Source organism: Rhinopithecus bieti, unplaced genomic scaffold, assembly GCF_001698545.2.
Source record: "Rhinopithecus bieti isolate Rb0 unplaced genomic scaffold, ASM169854v2 scaffold_28016, whole genome shotgun sequence".
In the NCBI taxonomy this organism is placed as follows: domain Eukaryota; kingdom Metazoa; phylum Chordata; class Mammalia; order Primates; family Cercopithecidae; genus Rhinopithecus; species Rhinopithecus bieti.
Window position 1 is genome coordinate 616,547 of NW_016813202.1, and position 24,765 is coordinate 641,311.

The 24,765-nt window shown below is 45.1% G+C and overlaps 1 long non-coding RNA gene across 1 annotated transcript; it reads left to right on the forward strand.

Annotated features, from left to right (window-relative positions):
- Positions 1-12,716: 12,716 nt before the first annotated feature.
- LOC108512515 (uncharacterized) lies at positions 12,717-14,321 on the forward strand. Its single transcript, XR_001880622.1, has 3 exons — positions 12,717-12,776; positions 13,470-13,736; positions 13,874-14,321. It is a non-coding gene; the product is annotated as an uncharacterized LOC108512515 (long non-coding RNA).
- Positions 14,322-24,765: the final 10,444 nt, after the last annotated feature.

Genomic DNA, 24,765 nt, shown 5'->3' on the forward strand with positions numbered 1-24,765 from the left:
TAAATTCATCCAATTAGCTTCCCTCGTTGTAGTTTTGGCTCACCAAACATTGTTCTGATTGTAATTTAGCATCCCGTATAATTTCATCTGCAGGGAGAGTCTGTACTAGGCATGACAATGCTTACATATCAGCCCGTGTGACTGCAAGAGTCTCAGTATAATTTGATAACATGGCACTCAGATTCCATACATTATTCTCTGTGTGCTTAGTGAGGGTGATGACATCACCTCCAGAAAGATTCATCATTTCTCACATGTTGATAAGCCAACTTTTGCATCTACAAGGTTGAGAGCCAGAAATTAAAACCTTCTTAGTTCACTAAGGCATCCCTATGATGGCAGTCTTCCAACTAGCTCCATTCTGGGGCACTCTGACAACACTGTACACTTTCCAATAAAAGCAGGGAGTGTATGTGATTAAAGGGAGAATGCTGTGGCACTCCTGCAAAATATCCCCTCCCAGTTCACATTGACTTATTAACCAACACTCATGATCATGTGAAACTCTAGAACTGGATCTGGGTGCCTGGCAGGATGACATGGTGTGAGGCTCCAGCAGCACTGTGGGAATTCAAACATCTGTTTATTTCCAAGAGAAAAAATTTAAAGCAAAATAATATCTTTTAACAAACGTTTATATTTGACGACAAGAAAGCAAGCACTTAATTTATGAATTTGCTAGTTGCTCTTCTCAGCTGAGAATATCTGTGTTGAAGATTAGTCATCATCCAGATTTAGCACAGAATAATCCCAAGGGTTAAATGACATTGTTCCTACAGTGGGCACCAGAAAAATGGCTATAAAAGCAATCCTGGTCAGGTGGGGTGGCTCATGCCTATAATCCCAGCACTTTGGGAGGCTGAGGTGGGCGGATCACCAGGTCAGGAGTTTGAGACCAGCTTGGCCAACATAGTGAAAACTCGTCTCTAGTAAACATACAAAAAAAATTAGCTAGGCATGGTGGCAGACACCTGTAATCCCAGCTGCTTGGAAGGCTGAGGCAGGAGAATTACTTGAACCTGGGAGGCGGAGGTTGCAGCGAGTCAAGATTGTGCCAATGCACTCCAGCCCAGGTGACAGTGTGAGACTCTGTCAAAAAAAAAAAAAAAAAAAAAAAAAAAAGGAAAAATAAATAAAAGCAACCCTAACACTACTGAGGTTGTTGACAGTGGCAGTTTGCTCTTCTGTTAGGGTCTTGGGAGAAATTTTCCCCCTGAGTACAGTATAATAAATTTGGTTCTTATTTCTCTTTCTTTCCCTCTCCCTTTCTTCTTCCCTCCCCACCACCACATGCACACACACAAATAGACCAGCTTGTTTATATTTGACTTTCTAAAAACCTGTTACTAGGAAGGCACATGAATCCTTTTCTCCTGTGCTGATAGTAATTAGGCAACTCTGGTTTCTATCTGAGGCAATTTCTTACGTATTAAATGCCAGAAAAGGGCATCCCTCCATTTTATAGAGTCTTTCTTTATGAAGACTAATGACCACATTAGTTAATTAGTCAATCAATAATACTTACCAAATGTCAGTAGAGTAGAAGTGAACACCAACAGAAAATCACATCTTACAAATGCAATTTACTTGGTATCCTAACATGCCATGTCATAATAATTATTGAGGCTTCTCTTCTCTGCTGCAATGGTCTAATGAATGTGGCTAGAGAAATATGGGTGCTCATGTAGCCTCCTGGAAGCACCTGTATGACTTTTCTAGAAGTGAGGTTCCTGGATAAAGATGAATTTTTAAAAGCTGGAATGAATCAGCAGCAATAGCAGAAGGAGAAAAGTGAGTGAGGGCTCTCCAAGAAGCAATCTGGCAGGCTAAGGGTTCTGGGGGAAGCTCTGGTTCCAGAAGCAACTCAGGAATTACTTCTGTCATATTAGGATGGGATGGTAGAAGATTGGGAACTCTAGGGATTAGGAGTTATTTAATTTCCTGTCTACAATCCTTAGAAGAGGTTTTGAGACCTGCAACCTAGGATCTTAGCTAATCACCTTCCCTCAGCATTGATAGAATTCTTTATTATACATGTTCATATTGGGTTAGTCAGGATGGGCTAGATGATGCTGTATTAACAGCCATTCTCCAATTCTCCATGGCTCAACAGGGAGCTCTGCCTGTCATGGTCACTTGGGACCCAGGCGTAGGGTATCAGGGCTACAGCACATGGAAAATGTATGAATCTCTCTGATTCTTAAAGCTTCTACTCAAAGTGACATGTCATTCTGCTCATAGTTTATTGGCCAAATGAGTCACATGGCTCTCCCTAACTCCCAGGATGGTATGAGGTTGCAATCCTCCCATGTTTCTAGAAGGAGAACCAGCCCTAATCACAATTCTACATGTTTATAGCTTGTCTCATAGAGTTTACTGTATTCTCCTGGTATAATTTTCTTATATGCTCAACTGGAGTAGAAGCTCTTTAATAGAAAAAAATCACAGTAAATTTCCTTTAAAAGATCTGTTTCACAACTCTGGCATGATGATGCACAATGGAGTCCTTAGTAATGGACTCCATCTCTCCATCAAATAAGATCTTGAGAACTGAAGTTAAAATTTGAATAATGAAGGCTAAAGGAAAAAAATTAAATGAATTTTAAGACAATTGAGATAAGAACAACCATGGCATCAGCAAAATTCAATTTAATAACGTATTACATATTTTGCAGAAAAGTGAAAAATTGATAGCCAAATCAATGCATCATTAAGCCACCATTTGGTCTAATTTCTTGCTGAATTGACAAAACAAAGCACTAGTTTAGTTATATAAACATGGCCGATGCTGATACAAACAACAGAATTTGCTGGTAGCATTATCACTGGAAAATAAGATGTGGGCTTAATTCTTGCATGTTCTGAGCCCATCTAGGAAGAATATAAAAGATGAAGAACAAAGTAATCACAGGATGTTATGAACATATCACCTTTAGCTGAAGTAGTTTTGGCTAAATGTGGCAATAGTATTTATTACAGCTCACCTTTTTATAATGAAAGGCTATGGACTGAACATTCTTATTATTTCCCGTTTTCTTACCACCCTATCCCAACACACATGCACATGTGTGCACATGCACACACATACACACATGCACATGCACACACTGGCACCCACACCCATGCAAGTGGTGCACACAGAGCAGCCCAAGCAATTTCAATTGCTGGCAGCTTTGCTTTTATTAGGTATTAGTCTACCGACTTGCTTTCTCTTTAGAGAGACTAAATGAAACCAAACTCACTTCCACCCACTTAGCCTGCTGGAACCTATAACAGTTACTGTAACGTTAAAAGCAGCAAAACAATAAAAACCAGTCAGCTCACTTAACTCCCGAAGTCTGCAGTTTGGTGTTCAGCTTTAAAACATACGCTCTGGGCATCCTGTGGTGGCTCCCAGAGGCTTTGGTGAATCATTGTCAACCCAGTGGCTAGAGAAGTGCCGGAATGCCCCTCTTAAATACAGAGCCACATTTGTCCTTCAGAAGGGCTGCTTGAATGAATTTATTGCTCAAATTGAAAGGCCATTTTTTATAACCCACTGCAGTTGTGCTTCATGGTTTTCTCCACCTATCCTGTAAAGCGTATTGGGAAATTACTTTTGTAGATTTTCTCACACTGCAGTGACTAGGGAAATCACCCATTCATTATTATCTAATGAAGATAAAAGTGGAACATCTGGAAACTCCACTCCCACACTCCTACCCAGCCCCAACAGACACCTACCTCCTGCCCTCCCTGTCTCAGGTGAGCAAAGGGCCCACCTTCGGAGGTTGCCTCCCTTCCACCTTCACCAATCCTATGACCAGATTATCCCCATGGAAATCTCAATTTCCAGGCAGTAAGAGACTCATATAAAGGTAAGATCATTGAGAGATTTTTTTCCCTCCATGATTGGCAGTTTACATTTTCCTGGGGTCTACAAATCTGACAGCATTTATTAAATTTTCTAGTTGACCTCTGTCTGATGCTGGGCTGTCATCATGCCCAAGACTGAGGGGACCCACAGCCTAGCTGGAAGGCATGGACCCATCCCAACTGTCCTACCCCTAGCCTGTGGGCAGCAGAGAGCGCTCAGGCTCCGGCAGAGTCCCATAGGTGGGCTGCATGATCTTCCACTGTGCCTCCCAGCCACGCTGAGCAGCAAAACAGACCATGAGTAGGTTTCCCCTGAATTCGTGTGTTTGATTTGTCCTTGAGTGTTCTTGGATGGGTTTGTTCCCTCCTTGTCCAGTACGTCTTGGTCGTCCTGATTCCTGGGCTTGGCTCCCAGGTCGATTCTTTCCCTGACATAAATCAGACACTGTGGGCAAAGACCCCTGCGGCCTTGGAGAGACCAGAGATGCTGGATGTTTCCTGTTGGAACCCAGGAAAGCTGAGAGCCTTTGATGAGCATCTTTTGGTTCATTAGTTAAAACCGCGCTGGATTCTTTATAGTGGTTAGTTAGCTCTGGGCTACAGGATTGTGGAAGACATTTATTTTCTTCTTTGGAGTCACCAGGATTTTCTGCAGTGGACATGTATCGATAAAATACATGGTGCTATTCAGAAATTGCCCCATCATTGGCCAGGTGCAGTGGCTCACGCCTGTAATCCCAGCACTTTGGGAGGCCGAGGTGGGTGGATCATGAGGTCAGGAGATCAAGACCATCCTGGTTAACACGGTGAAACCCCGTCTCTACTAAAAACTACAAAAAATTAGCTGGGTGTGGTCGCGGGTGCCTGTAGTTCCAGCTACTTGGGAGGCTGAGGCAGGAGAATGGCATGAACCCGGGAAGCAGAGCTTGCAGCGAGCCGAGATCGCATCACTGCACTCCAGCCTGGGCGACAGAGGGAGACTCCGTCTCAAAAAGAAAAAAAAGAAATTGCCCCATCATCATGTTGCTGTTGTTGTTATTGATATTATTATTTCTGATGGTTAGAGATCTAGGCCTGATACTCTAAGAAATGTGAATAGCAAGGCTGGGCATGGTGGCTTGCACCTGTAATCCCAGAACTTTGGGAGGCCGAGGCAGGCTGATCATCTGAGCTCAGGGGTTTGAGACCAACCTGGCCAACATGGTGAAACCCCATCTCTACCACAAATACAAAAATTAGCCAGGCATGGTGGCGCACACCTGCAATCCCAGCTACTCAGGAGGCTGAGGTGGGAGAATCTCTTGAACCCAGGAGGCGGAGCTTGCAGTGAGCCGAGATTGCACCACTGCACTCCAGCTTGGGCAACTAGAGCGAGACGCTGTNTTGCCCCATCATCATGTTGCTGTTGTTGTTATTGATATTATTATTTCTGATGGTTAGAGATCTAGGCCTGATACTCTAAGAAATGTGAATAGCAAGGCTGGGCATGGTGGCTTGCACCTGTAATCCCAGAACTTTGGGAGGCCGAGGCAGGCTGATCATCTGAGCTCAGGGGTTTGAGACCAACCTGGCCAACATGGTGAAACCCCATCTCTACCACAAATACAAAATTAGCCAGGCATGGTGGCGCACACCTGCAATCCCAGCTACTCAGGAGGCTGAGGTGGGAGAATCTCTTGAACCCAGGAGGCGGAGCTTGCAGTGAGCCGAGATTGCACCACTGCACTCCAGCTTGGGCAACTAGAGCGAGACGCTGTCTCAAAAAAAAAAAAAAAAAAAAAAAAAAAAAGCGAACAGCGTTTACTTTGATAAGCATTCTTACATCTTAACCCTCAGGAATTTTAAATAGAAGTGTTCCATGTGATTGAATTAACAGATTTAGAGAGTGGCTGGTTGTCCTGGTTATCTCCTTTGTCTTCCTTGTAGCTACCTGCACTCACAGCATGTTGGGAATGGTGATTATAAATATAACCATGCTCTCTTCTTGTAAGTGGAGAGCCCAGGTCCCTCTTATCCGGCATGTGACCCTCTCTCTACCTCAGGATAGTCATACTCTTAGGCTTCCTGGATTTACTCAGGGCCAAAGGAGTGGTCAAAGTCCTTTTGGTTTCGCCACATTCCTTTTAGAAAACATTTAGTTTACGCCCATGGTACAGATCGCAAAATGCAGACACATATTCTCCCTAATGTGGTCTGCATGTCCCTTTGCAAGGACATGCCATGTGACTTCACTACTCCTTTCATCAAGAGAAGGAGCCTCTTTACCCTAACCTGGGCAGGCCTTGCAACTTGATTTGCCCAAAAAATGTGAAGGAAGCAAAGTTGATGTGACTTTCAAGGCTAGAACATCAGAAGCCTTGGAGCTTCTGCTTTTACTGTCTTCAAATGCTGCCTGAAACCACTGTAAGAAGCTCTAACCTACTGGAGGATAAGGGGTCAACCCCAAAGCATCAAGGCTCCCATCAACAGCCAGTCCTGTGAGTGAGGCCATCTTAGACCTGACCTGCCAGCTCAGTAAACCCTTTCACTGAACACAGCCCAAGGAAGGAACCCTGGCAAAGTTAAATCATGTGGTCTGTTTGCGGGGTGGTTATTACACAGCAGCAGATGATTGAAAATGCCCCATGTCGTCTTGGGGACTGAAACAGCCACATCCTGTTCATGTCGATCCACGGTGAGCAGAATATGAATGTGGGAGTGGTGTTGGTTGCAGGTGAGGTAGAGAAGCAGTGACCAGAGCATGAACACCTGATGTTCCAGGGTTGGGAGTTTAGACTTACTCCTAACAGCAGCCATCGATGGATTTAGGCAAGAGAGGAACATGGTCAGATTTTCATTTTAGAAAGTTACTCTGGCATCCATGTGGAGAATGAACTTGAAGGTCACAAGGCTGATGGAGCCAGGAAGACCATTTGGGAGGTGATTGTAGTAATCTATTTAAGAGTTCACTATGAGCTGGGGAATGGAGGAGGTGTTAGAGAAAAGAAAACGGGTTTGAAGAGCTGAGGGATGTTAAAAAGGCAAAATTGGGCCAGGCATGGTGGCTCATGCCCTAATCCCAGCACTTTGGGAGGCCAAGGTGGGCGGATCACAAGGTCAGGAGATTGAGATCATCCTGGCCAATATGGTGAAACCCTGTCTCTACTAAAAATACAAAAATTAACTGGGCGTGGTAGCATGCGCTTATAGTCCCAGCTACTTGGGAAGCTGAGGCAGAATAGCTTGAACCCAGGCAGCAGAGGTTGTAGTGAGCTGAGATCGCACCACCGCACTCCAGGCTGGTGACAAAGCAAGACTCTGTCTAAAAAAAAAAAATAATAATAATAATGAAAGTTGTTGGGACTTGTAATTAATTGAGTGAGGAAACCGAGTGGCAAATGGTCTCAGCTCTACACATGGAGAGACCTGGGGACATAGGGAGAACACATTTGGAAGGAAAGATGATGATTTTAGTTCTTAAAATATTGTTTGTGGAGGAGGCATTCAGATGGAGAATTCTGGTGGGCAGTTTTATGTAGAGAACTACATCTAAAGAGGTCAGAAGTGAACTTCAATAAAGTTGAGGTGACCAATGATCATCAATTTTAAAGAGGGCATATTTTCATTTTCCTTTAAGGGAACACACCTGTAAGTCAGAAAGCCAGACTTTTATTTCTTCTGGCCAAAGGTTATTGTACAACCTACAGAAGAGAATATAAACACTAATCTTTAAGATGAACTGTAAAGCTCAAAAGAGAATAAGAAAAATTGTGTTTCATGATTTACGATGGATAACATTTTAGAGTTGATTTCATAAGAGAATTCATTAAGCCAATAGACAGCCATGGCATTTTAATTGTAGTGTTTAAGTATCTTTAGCTCTGATTTTTTAATTAGCAGAAGCAAATAAAGAGAGCTTCGTTTTAACCATGAGAAATCTCTCGTCTGTACTTCAGGTGACTAAATTTGTCCAGATGCTGCCGTTCAAATAATCACAGTGATTGCCAACATAATGGTTAATTTCCTGAGAAGTAAGTTCATGCTTTGCCTCAGTTTGCTCCCCCTGTAAGATCAGACAGAAAAATAAGAATAAAGCCAACTAATAGGTATTGATTGCCTCTGGAATAGCTGTCAATATAAAGAGCCAGACAAAACACATAATAAAGAATTGTGTTAGTGCCAGAGAGATTTTAGAGATCATTTGCCCATCTGTTTCCCTTCTCCCATTTCTTTCTGTACCCCCACGCCCCCAACTCTGATACAGACACATAGGATATTAGTAAAGGATAGTGTTTGTTGAGAGCTTTTTACGTGTCAGGCACTTCTTCTAAACATTGTATACATACTAACTCATTCAATCTTCAAATCAATGCTATAGAGTAGGTATTCTTACTCTTTTTTTTTTTTTTTTAATTTTACAGCTGAGGGACTGAGGTACAGAGAGGTTAGGTAACTTGTTCAAGGACACCAGGCCAGTAAGGGTGCCACTGGACCTAAGACGAGGTAACCTGGCTCTGAGACCAACCCCACAGAGAAGGATGTGGATGCTGACAACACTGTAGGAAATTACAAGGAGCAAAAGAAAAGCAGCCTCAGCCCTGAATTCCACTGCAAGTTTCCCACTATGAATTCCACTGCAAGTTTCCCACTAATCTTCCCTGCCTCACTCTCAATCAAATAAAAAGCTGATCAGGAAGCAACTATGCATGGTCCTCCCCTCCACACCTCCAGCCCCAGCTCCCTTCCCCAGACTTGGTGCCAGCCTGTGCCAGCCCCCAAGATGGCAGTGTGGAGCCATGCACTAGGTCTGCCACACACCCAGCAGTTGGCTGTGGGTTCTCTATATCTGTCAGGGTCCTGGCAGGAAATGGCTTCACTCTCAAAGGGTTAACTAGGAAGAGTTTAATGAAGGGTCTGTTTACAAGGTTAAGGAATTAACTAAAAATGGTGAAGCACCCAGGGACTGGCACCAGAGCTTCCCCACAGGAACTGAGGCCAGAGAAGGATACACCCATTGTTGTTTTAAAGACTGGTTAATGAGGCCGGGTGCTGTGGCTTATGCCTGTAATCCCAGCACTTTGGGAGGCTGAGGCAGGTGGATCACGAGGTCAGGAGATCTAGACCATCCTGGCTAACATGGTGAAACCCCGTCTCCACTAAAAATACAAAGAAATCTCCGGGCGTGGTGGTGAGTGCCTGTAGTCCCAGCTACTCTGGAGGCTGAGGCAGAAGAATGGTGTGAACCCGGGAGGCGGAGCTTGCAGTGAGCCGAGATCATACCACTGCACTCCAGCCTGGGCGACAGAGCGAGACTGTCTCAGAAAAAAAGAAAAAAAAGAGTGGCTAACTACATATTTGCTCTTACTTTCAACATTTCTGCTGGGGCCTTGCATTGACCAAACTCACCCGTAATCTAGAGAGCAGGGATTCCTGAGTGGCACATTCAGTGGGAGTCAGCTTCCTAGGGAATCATTTATTTATTTATTTATGAGACAGAGTCCCGCTCTGTAGCCCAAGCTGGAATGCAGTGGTGTGATCTTGGCTCACTGCGACCTCCACCTCCCAGGTCCCTGTTCAAGCAATTCTCCTGCCTCAGCCTCCTGAGTAGCTGGGATTACAGGCACACGTCACCATGCCCAGCTAATTCGTGTATATTTAGTAGAGATGGGGTTTCACCATGTTGGCCAAGCTGGTCTTGAACTCCTGACCTTGTGATCTGCCCGCCTCGGCCTCCCAAATTGCTGGGATTACAGGCGTGAGCCACTGCGCCCTGGCTTCCTAGGGAATCTTGCAGGAAGGACAAAGGTAGAGACTCTGTCTGATGGGGGAAGTAAATGAATGCCCATCACATGTACTTTCCTCCAGCAGAGCAACTCAGATGCTGTGAAACAATGCTAAGTCAGTCTCAGGGTCTATTGTAGTAATATCGTACATACTCTAGGTCTTCATCGTAGGAAATTACATGCCCATTGCCCTGTGTGCAGACCAGAACGCACTTATGGAGGGCTCATAGTCTTCCTTTCAGACGTCTTTTGTTTGCTGCTCCCTCACTTTATTCAGATCTCTCTGCACAAACAAGTGGGCTTCCCATAGAAGACTGCCCAGAGAACCCTAATGCAACCCTACCTTCTTATTCCACTTTATTTTTCTTCAAAGTGTTTATTACTCCCTCTTGTTATTTTAGGCTCTATATTTCTGTATTTTCTGTCCTCCAACTTGAAAAGAACCTCTGAGAGGGGAGGGACTTTCCCAGTCACATTCACTTGTCCTAGAACCTACGATGGTGCTTGACATATCGCAGGGGTTCCTTAAATATTTATTGCTTGACAATGGGTATCATGGCTCAGCCTCCTCTGGGGTTAGGAGGCTGGAGGGAAGAAACCTTAGTATGAGTGCAGTGAGAGTAAAAGAATTCAGAAGCTCTAATCAGGGAATGAGTCTGGTGTGTGATGGGATCTCAAGGCTTGACTCCTAGTGTAAGACCGTTTCTGGAGTTTGCTGACTTGATCCCCATCCTTCATCATTAGCACTTTGATGGGAAGTTGCTGAGCATGGATCTTGAGTCTGGATTGGTTGGGGGATGTAAAACCAGGGGTACGGTTGGTGTTGCCCAGGCTCAGCTCTGCCTAGACACATGTGAGGGCCAAGATCTGGTTTGTGTTTCATGAGCTCTCCCAGGATGAAGACCCAGTCAGGCTATCTGAAGAAGGGATGTTCTTGAGGAGGAGGGAAGGTCTTCTCCAATATGAAAAATCCAACAATAGCATAGTTCTTAAGAGCTTGAGCTTTGAAGAGGGAGAACAGACCTGTTTAAGGCATGAAAAATAAAGGAAACTCTTGAGTCCCTTCAAGGAAAATTCCAGCCACCTGGCTAGCCTCAAGAAGTAGATGAGCATGCTGATAAGAAGGTATTAATAGCTTAAAACAATAGCCAAGAAAATTAGAGCCACAAAATGTTTGTTTCCCTATAGAAACTAGAGATAACATCTTAACGTATGTCCCTGAGTTGTTTTGTGGAAACCCAGATCCTGCTAAATGGAAAATACCACCTGTTGACATGTAGATCTCAGATAAGGAAGAACTGAGGACTGAACTCTGACAACTCTTCTTTGTTGTAAATTTCTTCCTGAGGGACCTGGAAGAAGTCACGCTCACAGGCCAGAACAGAACATTCCTTTCTGTTGACCCCAAGTTTGTAGCCAAAGCTTAGCCAATCACAAATCAGAAAATCTTTGGGTTTTTGTTTGTTTGTTTGAGAAAGAGTCTCACTGCTGCCCAGGCTGGAGTGCAGTGGCACGATCTCAGCTCATTGCACCCTCTGCCTCCTAGGTTCAAGAAATTCTTATGCTTCAGCCTCCTGAGTAGCTGGGATTACAGGTGTGCACCACCACGCCCAGCTAATTTTTGTATTTTTAGTAGAGGTGGTGTTTTGCCATGTTGGTCTGGCTGGTCTCAAACTCCTGGCCTTAACTTATCCACCTGCCTCGGCCTCCCAAAGTGCTGAGATTACAGGTGTGAGCCACCACACCTCATTTCAAATCAGAAAATCTTTGAATTCATCTAATGGTCACCTATCCTGTGGGCCCTCACTTTGAGTGGTTTTGCCTTTTGTGGCCAAACCAAGATGTAGCTTCCATGTATTGTATGACCTTGCCTGCAACCCCTGCCTTCCCACCTTTAAAAAACCCTTACACGTAAGCCATCAGGGAGATTAGGTCTTAAGCATTAGCTGCCTGATACTCCTTGCTTGCTGCCTGCAATAAATGCCTCAACTTCTGTGTCACCAATGCCGATATCAGTGCTTGACTTTGATGTGCTGGGTGAGTGGACCCAAATTCGGTTTGGTGACCCTTTGAGCTTAGATTCAAAATTCTAGTTTTGTTGCTCTGCAGTTTTGTGACCTTATGCAAGATACTTAACCTCTCTGAGCCTTGTTTGTCATGAGTAATGAAAAGAGCTATACTTACCTTGTGAGGTAGTCCTTGGGATTCAATGAGATAAGAAGTATTCACTTAACAATACTCGTTATTACAAAAGAATCACCTCGTCTCTGAAGTGGGCAATTCAACCCATATCTAGGAGATTTTTGGCATGATTTCAGATATTTGGTGTGATTTTGTGAATGGGTTTATTAATAGTTTTCATGCTCCAGAATTTTTTTGAATAATAGGTTTTCCCAAAGTGCATTCCATGGAATACTCATCTGGGTGACGTTAATAGACATCATTCAAAAGCTGGGCGAACATTACAATGTTTACGTCATCTGTAACAAGCTGAGTGGCTACAGTACATATCTAAGAGGGGGCTCTAATTCTCAATATTTTCCAAATTTATTAGATCACAGATTCTTCTGTTAGTGAAGTACTTAATGAAACTTAAGTTCTGTGAAATGTACTTTGAAAAAAGTGTACTTTGAGAAATATTGCTTTAAAAGAAAAGATTGAGCCCTGTATCAGGGGAAATATCTAATGTCTTATTGTATTAAACAAAAAAGTCCCACTCAAGAAAATCATCTTATTGTTCATAGACTTTAGGTGAGGTATTGGGGCCAAAGGATAGATGACTGTTTCTTTTTCTTTTTTTATTTTTTTTCTGTTTGAGACAGAGTCTCGCTCTGTTGCCCCAGGCTGGAGTGCAGTGGCATGATCTCGGCTCACTGCAAGCTCCGCCTCCCGGGTTCATGACATTCTCCTGCCTCAGCCTCCTGAGTAGCTGGGACTACAGGCGCCCGCCACCACGCTCGGCTAATTTTTTGTATTTTTAGTAGAGACAGGGTTTCCCCGTGTTAGCCAGGATGGTCTAGATCTCCTGACCTCGTGATCCGGCCGTCTCGGCCTCCCAAAGTGCTGGGATTACAGGCGTAAGTCACCATGCCTGGCCTAATAGATGACTATTTCAATTGATCCAGGCTAAGCCAGGAGGAGAGCTCAAAGTCTGATCTGGTGAGTAAGTTGTGAAGGGAATATGATGAAAAAGTGCACTTCTATTGCAAAGAAATCATGAGCTAGGTTTATACACTATGCTGTGAATGGCCAATCGATTATAAATTCAACAGTCTCCCTGTCACAGCTATGGTAATGATGACTGTTTAGGCCTCAGGGGAGCTTTAGGGAGAGCCAATTTCATATTTAAGTCATACTGACTTAAAGTGAAATATTTGAAATCATTGTTGAAATCATGTGGAGGTCATCAGCAAGCAGGTGAGGTTGGAATGCCTATCATTTTCCTCAAGCTCATGTCCTCCCATTTTCTTATTTGCAAATCTATTTGGCTCAGAAAGTATACCTATGGTTAGTCAAAAATCACCTCCTGATGTTCCTTTTAAAGGAAGCTTCCAAGTTATTTGAATAGCTTCCAAGTTATTCATCAAGAAACAAAGCAAATTCAAAGATTGTGTCTGTAGGCACAAACTGGATTTTAACAAATGCTGGCTGCATAAACAATGGTTTTATAGAAAAGAATTTCTGTTCCTCTTTTCCCTCCCCTTCTCGTTCCTATTTGTTTCAGACCTGGGTTCACACACTAGATGTAGAGGCTATAAGCTATTGGAAGTACATTTGAGCCTGAAATAAACGGAATCTCTTCTGCCTTGGTTTTCTCACTTGTAAATGGGGATTTTTGTGCCTATCTCAAAGGAACATTGCAAGGATCAAGGGACAGAAAGTGCAGCAAGTGGCCAATGAATAGAAGCCTGGTTTTCTGAGCATCATTGCAGCTACAAGCTTCAGTCTACCAGAGAATGTGAGGTGTTATTCTTCTAGGGCAGTGATTAGAAAAGAAAATGAAAGTAGCAGTACTCTTTTCCTAATGCAACCATAGGTGGATGACCAGAATTTGTCATCCATAATGTAGAAGCTGCTGTGCCTGAGGACATAGAAAGTGGGCAGAGGTGGAGGGGCAAGGTAGAGAGTGGAGTGGAAGGTAGGGAGAGTTTGATCCTAGCCTGCACTGCTCCTCAGAGGTACTTTAGCTCCTTTGGAACAGTATTAGAAAATCATGGCTCTATCAACTCATGTCTGAAAATCAATTGCTATTTCAGAGCAGGAGCTGACCAATCTTGGAAATAAGGAAGGGAGAGAGGCAGCCAAGCCAGCAACTCCTAGGATTAGTCACTTTGCCTGGAGTCAGCTCTTGGAGGTTCCCCAGGAGCTGCCCAGCCTTATGTCATGTCTGGTCAGCAGAGTCCCAAAGAAGCTTGTCATTCTCTAGGCATTTGTGCTTACATTCTGATGGGCCTCATAGCAGGGAGATGACATGGAGTCCAGGCAGAATGGCTGAGATTTCTACTGGTTGGGACCTCCATCTTCTCCTTCATACCTTTCCTACCTTTCTTTGCCCATGCATTCAACAGACATTCATTACCCAGTAAATGCCAGGTAGTAAGCCAGGACCTGTGGAGAGAAGATGAATAAGACACCGTCTCTGTCTCTCAGGAACTCTCAGCTTCTTAGGGAGGCACATGTACATCCTAATAAACACAGTGCATCTCATGAATGTGTAAGTTTAAATTATTGATATAGGCATACACAGAGGGACTTCATTGCTAGCAGGACCTATAGTGTTTCATGCCCTCTCTCCTTGCTTCCCTTGCTGCTCATATCATCCTTCCTTCAAGGAATTTGGGGGGATGGTAGACTGAAAGTGGCCCTTTCTGCATAATTCTTCTTGAAAATAAACATTTGCTCTCTTCTTAGAGGCTGACTATACTGATAGCTACCACTTCTTGACTGCTTATTATCCATTGGATTATTGCTAAGACCTTTACATATATTTTATCATTTAATTTTATTGAATCTTCACCATAACACTTCAATGGAGATATTTTTCCAAAGAAGGAAAGGTGAAACTCAGAGTAGTTGTATTAGTCTGTTCTCGCATTGCTATAAAGAACTACCTGAGACCAGGTAACTTATAAAGAAAAGAGGTGGGCCAGGCATGGTGGCTCATGCCTGTAATCCCAGCACTTTGGGAGGCTGAAGCAGGCGAACCACAAGGTCGGGAGTTAGAGACCAGCCTGGCAAACATGGCGAAACCCCGTCTCTAGTGAAATACACACACACACACACACACACACACACACACACACTAGTTGGGTGTGGTGGTGCGCACCTGTAGTCCTAGCTACTCAGGAGGCTGAGGCAGGAGAATTGCTTGAACCCAAGAGACAGAGGTTGCAGTGAGCCAATACACTGCACTCAAGCCTGAGTGACAGTGAGACTCCATCTCAAAAAGAAAAAAAAAAGAAGAGGTTTAATTGACTCACAGTTCTACAGGCCATACAGGAAGCATGACTCGGGAGGCCTCAGGAAATTGACAATCATGGCAGAAGGTGAAGGGGAAGGAGGCATGTCTTACATGGCTGGAGAAAGAGGAAGAAAGCTAAAGTGGGGGGTGTTATAGACTTTTAAACAACCAGATCTCATGAGCACTCTATCATGAGACAGCACTAGGGAGATGGTGCTAAACCATTAGAAACCACCCCCATGATCCGATCACCTCCCATCAGGCTACACCTCCAACACTGGGGATTACAATTCAACATGAGGTTTGGGTGGGGAAACAGAGCCAAACCATGTCAGTAGAAAAGAGATTTTCCCACACAGCTAAAAAAAAAAAAAAAAAAAAAAAGGCAGAATCTGGATGTGTGCTTAGGTTAGTCTGACCCCCGGCACACTCACCTATGCCATTTCTGATCTGCAAAGAACCTGATCCGGAAGCCTGATCCCAATATGATCCTAGAGCCAAGAGATGAGGTGTGAAGTAGCCACCTAGTTTGTGTGCTTTCAAATCAGATATGTCAAGAGATTCTTTGAAAAATCAGTCATCTGGATTAAGCAATGCATAGGTATGAAAGGATCCTTACAGGAACTCAACTGTTTCTTCATTTTGCTCCGTGTTCTTTCTGTGGTTCTACCTATTTTGTGGGTTAAGAGCAAGGCATCAGAGCTTATTGCGTTTTTCTTTGACACTGAATGGACTGGTTGTCTCAAGAACAGGGAGTCATCGCCCTAGTCTCATCTCATAATGTTTATGTTTCTTTCTTTCAACTAATGGAGATGGTGCTCCCTGTCCTCTCCAGGAGACCGCAGGGTCTAAATGAAAACTTGCATCCCTAATCCTAAAGGGAGCCTAAGGGCAGTAATGATGGCCCTCTATTTGCAATAGATTACACTTTTCCCATATAAAGCTCTTAGAACTGTCACTGTGAATGATGTGCTGATTGGAGATAATGGTGACAATGATAATTTTGTAATTGCACTTTGTACTTCTCATCTCCTGGAATCACAAAAGGATTTGTACATGTCCTTACTCAAAATAGATCCATTGCTTAAACTATTATAAGATAAAAAGGCTACAGATAAAATGCTGTCCATTGAGGCCCAAAGGGGAGAGAGCCAAGTGGACTTAGAAATCCCTGGCCTGGCACGGTGGCTCATGCCTGTAATCCCAGCACTTTGAGAGGCCATGGCGGGCAGATTACCCGGAGGTCAGGAGTTTGAGACCACCCTGGCCAACATGGTGAAACCCTGTCTCTACTAAAAACATAAAAATTAGCCGGGTGTGGTGGTGCGTGTCTGTGATCCCAGCTACTCGGGAGGCTGAGGCAGGAGAATCGCTTGAACCCAGGAGGCAGAGGTTGCAGTGAGCTGAGATTGTACCACTGCACTGCAGCCTGGGTGACAGAGTGAGACTCTGTCTCAAAAGAAAACAAACAAACAAACAAACAAACAAACAAAAAAAAACCCATTCATTGTCCGTTTCTCCAGAAAATACCCCATTTCATATAACTGTCTAAATGATGGTTTAAGTATAAGGTCTACACAAGATTGTGCAGGTGAACCTGCAGGATTAGGAGGGTAAAGATTCCCACCTAGGTGGGCTCACTTGCTCTACCGTATCTGGGTGGGATGCCAGCCTGCTTCTGAGATTGTCAGGAGGCACCAAAAAGGCTACCCTAAGTTTTCTGTCATTCAGCTCAAACATTTCCTCTGCTGAGCAAATGTGGAAAAGAGGGATTAAACTGGCACTCCCACAACGGAAAGGAAAGCAATTCTCTTTCTGTTGTGGTTCCTTCCTCTTTGGACTCTTTTCTTCCATTCTAGCCTATCCCTTTCTTGGAAAAGCTGCTCTACCAATAGCAGAGAAGAAACAGCCCTGTGTACCTGATATGCTACCCTGGGCACAGGCGATGGGACCAGGGATAGACACCTGAGCTGATCTGAGCAGATGCCCTCTTCTGGCCATTGAGAACTGACAGCCTAAGGCATCTAGAACATAATAGTATTACATACAGCAGGGACATCCACCAGGCTGAGGGGGATCAATTTTATTTTAAAAATGTATCCCAAACTTGGCCAGGCATGGTGGCTCATGCCTGTAATCCCAACACTTTGAGAGGCCAAGGTGGGCAGATCACTTGAGGTCAGGAGTTTGAGACCAGCCTGGCCAACATGACAAAATCCCATGTCTGCTAAAAAATACAAAAATTAGCCAGGTGTGGTGGCATGCACCTGTAATCCCAGTTGCTGGGAAGGCTGAGGCAGGAGAATTGCTTGGACTGGGGAGATGGAGGTTGCCGTGAGCTGAGATCACGCCACTGCATTCCAGCCTGACCAATAAGGGCAAAATTCCATCTCAAAAAAAATGTATCCCAAACTTGGAAGTAAAAATAGGATGACTGCTCGTCTTTCTAATGCCATGCTGGAAGGTTGCCTAACAAACCACCAAAGCTGTTTTTTAACTCTCTAAGGGAATGTACTTTTGTTTGACTTACTATTTACTATTGATTAGGGCCCAGACTCTGCCAAGTTACATGTTAATTTTTGTCTGGTAGAGATGCAAATGATTTTTGTCCTGTAAAAATATTTTATTGCTCTACAGGACATTAATGAGTGAGGTTCCCAAATTCGCAAACTTATGTCAGCATGCTGTTTCTGATGGTCTATCCAAATCTTTCTCCTTCCAGTTCTCTTTTCAAACAGCTTTACCATCCTCTGGTTCTTTCTTTTGTGAAGTAAACAGATCTTTATATGCACTCCCTATAGGCTTATATAAGAATCATGTTTTCACTTTTTGAAAATTATGCTTTGACAATTCCACTGAACAGGCTGGGGAAAATTTTATGACAGTTGTTGAATCCTGGTCAGAAGCAAAAAGGATAAAACCAGCTCTCCTCTGTCATGGCTGATCTGAGGTTCACTCCCAGAAGGGAGGGTCTTGGATCAGGGTCAAATATGTGGGTGCGGCAGGCTCAATTGCTGAGATACCCATCTCATGAGGAAGGATGGGACTGGTATTAGGGGAAGCAAACCAGGAAGAGTGAAAAGATTAATCCTTTCACTAAATTGGGAAAACAGAAGAAAGTGTTGTTGGATAAAGAAGGAACCTTAGCACAATGAGCAGAGACAAGATGGTAAATGTTCTTTATCCAGTAAGCTCCCATGAAAGGCCAGTGCGCACATCATTAGTAATGTCCAGAACTAATAATATCAGTAGTGATAATACCCATAATGTAAATAAGTAGCTCTCATGTTTTGATTGCCAATAGTGCTAGCAACCTTACATATATCACTCTCTTTACCCCAGCCCTGTTAATTGGTACTATGATGAAGAAAGAGAGTCAAAGAAAATAAGTGACTCACTTATGTATTTTTACACAGTTAGAATTGCTACAGAAAGGATTTAAAGCCAAGTCTATCGAATTCCAGTCTGTCTGCCTGCCTGCTTTCCCTCCTTCCTCCCCTTCCTTCCTTCCTTCCTTCCTTCCTTCCTTCCTTCCTTCCTCTTCCTTCCCTCACTCCCTCCCTCCCTCCCTCCCTCGCCCTCCCTGCCTTCCTCCTTCCTTCCTTCCTTCCTTCCTTCTTCCACCCTCCTCTCCCTCCATACCTCCGTTCTGCCTCCTTCCCTCCCTGCCTCCTTTTCTGCCTCCCTCCCTTCATATCTCAAACATCTGTTGAGTGTCTACCATGTGCCAGACACTGTGTCAGGCTCTTGGAATACAGCAATAAGCCAAGTCCTTGCTTTCAGAGAGTTTACAGTCCAGTGAGAGGGACACAAAAACAAATGTATCTCCATGGCAGCAAATGCTGTGAAGAAAATCAGCTTCATTTTTATTGTTTCATGCCCATCGTGCAGGTTTCCCACAGTCCATCACCCCCCGCCCCCCACCAATGTAGTGCTTTCCTCTGTCCTGGAGAATCGGAAGGACTTCACAGAAACATCTGCAGTCCCTTTGTTTCAGCGACTTTGGCACAGAGAAGCGGACACAGTGGCAGACAAAGCTGCTGGAAGCTGTCAGGCTACTGGCAGCCAAAAGCTTAATCACACGTTCCAAAGGCAGTGTGTGTGTGATGTTGCTTCTCCGGCCCTGGAAGGGAGACAGGGGTCACCTCCTTGGGAGTCAGAGTTGGCCCCTCAGCTCCCAGAGGTGCAGCTGAGCAGCTTCGGAGGACTGACTGCAGAGACCAGGAAAGGGCCATTCACTCTGATGGAAACTGGGAATCGGGAATCACTGATGCTCGAGCAGCAGCTGAGTTAAAATTCATGCTAAGAAATCAGCATTCATATTTCAGTCAGGATCTCAGTGAAGAGGGCATGACAGCAGTGAAAACAGGTGCCAGACCTGAAGTAGGCTACCTTATGGTTGCTGCTTTATCTGATCCTCTACACACGCACGCACGCACGCACACACACACACACACGATTCCAGAAGCTTCTGGGACAGTGCCAATTTAAAGGCTCTGCCTCAAAAGCACCTACTTAAAGTGTTGGGAATTTTTTGTTGGCTTGTTGTTTCATTCACGGGGCTTCTAAATATCACTTTTGCATTTTAACCACTTCAGGGAATTCCCCCTGATTTTGAGTATGAATGGGTATAAAAGACCAGGGGTTGTTAACCAAAAGCCTGGAGCATTCAGGTGAAAGGCTGGTCTGCAGGGGAGGAGGGAAACAGCAGGCTGAGATGGACGGTCAACCTTGAAAGGCCTTACACAGTCCCTGCCAGGATAATCTTTGCCTCTGTCTCCCTTCTACTGGGGAAAAGTCTGGATTGCTAAGACCAGGGTCTCTAGAGTGGCATCTCCAACACTCAGACCCAGTTTCACGGCTGGGTTCCTGTTTTTTTCATTTGCGCATGCCGCTCAGTGGGATCATCTGACTCAGCTCCTTTCCCTCCTGTTGGGCCAGTACTTACAGCAGGTCTCCTGATGAAGCTGAGGTCATGGGTCCCTGAGCCCAATTATCACCATGCTGACCGCACCACTGACCTGGCTCCGTGTAGTTGCAAACTTGGCTGCACGTTGGAATTCCTAGGGAGAGTTTTAAAAATCCCAATGACCAGGCTGCAATGAAATCAGAATCTCAGGGGTGGAATGGGACCGGTAATTTATAGAATCTCTCTAGCTGATTCCAATATTCAGCCACATTAGAGCACCAATGCCCTCAGTCCTGAGAGTGAGGGCGGGTCTCCTGAATCCATTCACACAGACGGAAGTGCATCCTCACACAGGTCCGGCCTCACACAACATCGGGCTTGTTGGCAGGCATATGCCTAAGTTTCTGTGCAATGGATGCATGCCTTACTGGTGAGGGGTCAATAGCAAGGCGTTCAGAGTAGAGAGTACCCTGCCTCGGTGCCTAGCATGAGACATGTATCCAGGACTGTGTTTTTATTCCCATCTTATGGATGAGAAAACTGAGGTTCAGAAAGGGTAGGCAAAATCCCCTAGCTCACCTGGCTGGAAAGGGGCAGAACTTCCCTGTACGTGCTGAGAACGCCACTGTTCCAGTAGAGGGGAAATGTCTGCAAATTTCACTCTATGTTCAGTGGGTGACTTGCCAAAATGACTTGCCAAAGCCCTTTAGGGCCAATAAATTAGAGTGTTTGCATCAAATTTCCATGCAGAAGAGCCAACTCAAAACCTTAGATCCAATTCCATCGGTTCTCATAGCTCTGGAGTGGATGGATGCTAGTAATAAATCCTACAGGTTGATGGCAGGACTTTTACTTATAATATTAACTCTGATCTGCCCTTGGTGGTGGTCTGACTCAAGACAGATGGAATATTAAAAGCAGTAGTAATCCTTTTAAAAGTTATACGCACTTTTGCCCAGATATCAAGGGTCTCTGGCTGAGTCAGCCTGCAGAAGCAATTGGGCAGATTAAGTGATGTTGAACCACGAGAAAGTGTCTTCCCACTTAACAAATCAAGGGTCCATGGGATGGAGAGAAAGAAGGGAATAGAGTTTGTCACTTGGGCTGTACTGGCCCCAGTGGCGATGTGTTCCCTTTGATTGGTGGTGTTGGGACAGCAAGGCAGTCATCGTTTAGCCCACTAGTACTAAGGTGGAAGGCATCCCTAGAGAAGGACAAGAGGATGCGCCCTGCAAAGTATTTTGGGTTAGAAACAAGCTGAGTGAATGGAGTGTTTCTTCAGGGAGCACACTACAGATGAGCCAACAAATCCATGACAGTGGGAAATGAGGTGGGGCAGGGACACAAATACACAGCTCACTCACCCAGCACATTCCCACCTCCTCAGCACAGCAAACCACAGGGACAAACCGACCAGAAGGCTATTCATCCATGGGTCTATCCCGTGCCTTGATCAGTCTTCCTAAATCCCACCTTTGCCAAAGCCGCTCCAGTCTGTGAATTTTCCATGAATTCCTGATGCACATGGAAAGATGTCCAGACTCCCAATCTCAGGTCCAATGCTCTCCAGAATTCCACCTTTCCCTACCTTTCTGGAATTATTTTCCATTGACTTGCCATCTACCTGGGCAAGCTGGAACGGTTGCTTTGGCTGTTTTCTGAAAATGCCCTGAGGTGTCTCTGCCCCAGGCCTGTCTCCTCTGCCCCCAGAGCACTCCCATCCTTATACCCAGAGCTGCCCAGGCCCCTGCTTCCTGCAGAGACCAGCTCACAGTCTTCTTGTTTGTCAGTGGTCATGTGACAGTGGTCTTGTAAAAGCAGAGCAGGTTCTAATCTTATAGCGTTCAGCAGGTTGGTTTTTTTCTTTTTCTTTTTTTAGAGCTGGTGTCTTGCTCTGTTGCCCAAGTTTGAGTGCAATGGTTCAATCACAGCTTCATTGCAGCCTTGAACTCCTGGGCCCTAGTGACCCTCCTCTTTCAGCCTCCTGAGTAGCCGGGACCACAGGCATGCACCACCATGCCCACCTAAACACAGTCTGTCTTTACGTGTATGTGTTCATCCATCACCAGATGCTCACGGAAGGTAGAGCAGAAACATTTTGAAAAATAATTTTTCCCTTCGAAGAGTCATCTTAATGATGACCTAGTAGGTGCTCAGATACATCAGGTCGATTCACTTCCTATGGCTGTGTAACAAAGCACCACAGACTTGGTGATTGAGAACAATGCCCATTTACTATCTCAGGGTTTCTATAGGTCAGAAGTTGGGGTACTGCATGGCTGGATTGTCTGTTGAGGATCTCACAGGGCTGAGATCAGGGGTAGCCAGGGTTGCTTCTCATCTGGGGCTCCAAGTCCTCTTTCCAAGCTCATTGGTTGTCAGTAGAATTCAGTTCCTGTGGTTGTAGGACTGAGGTCCCCATATTCTTCTTGCTGTTTGTCAGTCTGGGGTGCTCTCAGCTCCTCAAGGCCACTCTCGGGTTGTTGACACAGGGTGCCATCCATCTTCAAAACCAGTAGGAGGATTTCTCTGGCACTGAATCTCTTTCGCATGTCTCATGTTCTCAGTCTCTGACCTATAGATTCAGATTTAAAGGGTTCATTTGATTTGGTGAGACCCACTCAGGACAATTATTTTGTTGTGCCTTTGTGCATTCTTTTTTCTGGGAAGTGGGTTATCAGGTTCTCAAAAGGGCCTGGGAATGTTCACCCATCACAGACATCCACACCAGGCCAGTGGCCAAGTCAGAACTTCTGGAGATTCCACATTCTCCTGGGCAGCCTGGGTGGAGAACCACCTATGTGGAAGGAACACTGGGCTCCAAAGATAAGGGGCCTTGGGTTTTATCTCATTACCAGTGTCTATTTGCTCTGAGACCTTACAGAAATCACTCAACTTCTCAGGGCTTCATTTGCAAACGCAGATGATAACAGTAAGCTCCATTTCTCACAGTTGTTACGAGGATTAAAAGTATATAAAGGTGCTTTGCAGGCTCTGAAGTGTGAGCATTTGCCAACTGTCTTGTCGGTGTGAAGAGACACTGAAAAGTGGGTGGGACACAGCATTTTAAGTGAAAAAGAAGGCAGAAGCTTATCTTTATCAAAGTTAAACATTAGATACTGTGTACTTTGTAAAGTCTGTTGCTGTTGCCCAGGCCTGTCTCCTCTGCCCCCAGAGCACTCCCATCCTTATACCCAGAGCTGCCCAGGCCCCTGCTTCCTGCAGAGACCAGCTCTGCAGGAAGCAGCTCTGGGGACCAGGAAAATTGTTATAACCTTCCTGGAAGGCAATTTCCCATATATATCAGCAGTTTAAAGAATGGCCAAACCATTTGACCCTAAGATGATGTTTCTAGGGATTTCTCTTAAGGATTTAATCAAGGACACATACACAGATTATAGTAGTTTAAAATTGGAACCCATCTACTTAACAATAAGGGATTGTTTACACATGAAATATTATTTAAACATGAACATTATATTGCCTTTAAATATTTGACATGGAAAGAACCTTAGAATTCAGTCCTGTTTCCTTATCAATGTTCTATCAACAAGAGGCAGGAGGTGTCCTGTTTGGAGCTTCCAGGTAGGGGCTGGGGACAAGGTGTGGATGGGGCACCTGCTGGCCCTGCGGCGAGGTCATCAGGGATTGCTATTGGTCTCAGCAAGGGAGTGAGGCTGACCAGTTCTCAGCTGCCTTTCAGAGAAGAATGAAATGCCCTCATCTGAAGTCGGCTCCCCTCATGACCCTGGAGGGAATTCTGCTCACTCACAGACTCTTATTCTGGCCTCTGCTGTTATCTGAGTACTGCTCCCTGTCATAGTCAATTTGGGGACTGATCCTCCACGAAAGTCCTGGGGCCTCCCGGCAGGCTGAATGCCCCTCCTTTGTGACTCCCCTCCTCTGCCATGGCGGTTGTGCCCCTTCTTACCTTCCATAGACACAATAGGCCTCTTCCTTTCTCCCCACCAGAAAATCACACCCTTCAAAGGCAGGAACTGTCTCTATTTCATCTCAGTATCCGACGGGCCCAGCCCAGGGCCTGGCCCAGTGTAGATGCTCCAAAAAACATGTCCTGAACAGAATGGACATGCAGCCGGGGCCTGCCGCACTGTGTTGTTGGGGATCGGGGTGACTTCCAACCACGCTGGGAGCCGCCTCCCTCTCTGATTCCAAGGGAAGAGTCAACAGCAGAGATGGGCGCGTCCCAACGTCAGGAGCTGACACTGCGGCCAAAGAAATCATTTCCATTGCTCCTGTAAACGAAGAGTCAAACTCGGTAAAATATCTGAAGAGACGTATTCTGAACCAAATACGAGTGAGCATGGCCCTTGCCATAGCCCTCAGGAGGTCCTGAGAACAAGTGTCCAAGGTGGTGGGGGTGCAGCTTGCTTTTATGTATTTTAGAAAAGCATGAGACATCAATCAAGTATATTTAAGAAATACATTGGGGCCGGGCGCGGTGGCCCACGCCAGTAATCCCAGCACTTTGGGAGGCCGAGACGGGCGGATCACGAGGTCAGGAGATGGAGACCCTCCTGGCTAATACGGTGAAACCCCATCTCTACTAAAAAATACAAAAAATTAGCCAGGCGTGGTGGCGGGCGCCTGTAGTCCCAGCTACTGGGGAGGCTGAGGCAGGAGAATGGCGTGAACCCAGGAGGCGGAGCTTGCAGTGAGCTTAGATTGCGCCACTGCACTCCAGCCTGGGCAGCAGAGCCAGACTCCGTCTCAAAAAAAAAAAAAAAAAAAAAATACATTGGTTTGGTCCAGAAAGG